Genomic DNA, 1,117 nt, shown 5'->3' with positions numbered 1-1,117 from the left:
GGCAGGGAGGGAGCAGAACTAGAAAAGTGTGGTTATGTGTGCACTCAGGCTTGCCACACTAAGAGAGGGGGCATAGCTGATACAGTGTTGAAATGAAGGCACACAAAATAGCCCCACACAGACCCTTCTCTGGTCACACTAAAAGCAACAGGGCATGCTAAGAGCACACCTACAAGCTCCATCTACATCATACAGCCCCTAAGTTAGAAGGGCAGGGAAGCATGCACGCACCATGCTTCCCCACCTGCAGCCCACTCCTTCAGGCCAGGTGACACACCAGGCACTGCATGTACCCACACTGACTACAACCAGCCTGCCAAAACTATTCAACACACAGTCTACTCTGAGACCACCCTTTTAAGACTAGGAGGAGTAGCTATTCCATGCAACTCATTGGAACAAACACAGAAAGTAAAACAAAATGAGGAGACAGAAGAATATGCCCCAAATGAAGGAATAAACACTCCAGAGAAAAACCCTAATAAAACAGAAATAATTAGACCAACAAAGAATTCAAAGAAACAGTTATAAGGATGCTCAAAAAAATGGAGAGTACAATAGAGGAACTCAGAGAGCACTTCAACAAAGAGATAGGTAATGTAATAAAGAAGCAGTTAGAGATGACTAATACAATAACTGAAATAAAGAATACATTAGAGGAGAAAACAAGATGGCAGCATAAGTAAACATCGGAAATTGCTGCCTCGCACAACCATTTCAAAAATACAAATAAAAGACAAATGGACATCATCCAGAACCACAGGAAGGCTGGCCAAGTGGAAATTCTACAACTAGATGGAAAGCGAAAAGCACACTGAGACTCAGAGGAGCTGCGGAAGTAAAGTGCAAAGGTATGGAGGCGCACGCGCGCGCGGAAAGGGGCTGGTAACGCCGGTGTCTTTTTCAATCGGGAGGGAGTCTCAAGCTCCCGACAGCCCTGACTCCAGTTCGGGGTGAGCCTCTGGGGACCCAGACTCATATGGGGAGAAACTGGACTGTCTGGCAGCAGGCGGAACTCAAGGGCAGCTTTCTCAGAGGTGCTTGCAGCGATTACCGTGGCACACTGAGACCCAGGGGCCTCTTAGGGCAGGAGTGAGGAGCAGGCATAGCTGTTTGG

The sequence above is a fragment of the Myotis davidii genome, unplaced genomic scaffold, assembly GCF_000327345.1.
Source record: "Myotis davidii unplaced genomic scaffold, ASM32734v1 scaffold1172, whole genome shotgun sequence".
Classification (NCBI taxonomy): Eukaryota; Metazoa; Chordata; class Mammalia; order Chiroptera; family Vespertilionidae; genus Myotis; species Myotis davidii.
The sequence above is the reverse complement of the archived record's forward strand: the minus strand, read 5'-3'. Positions refer to the sequence as shown.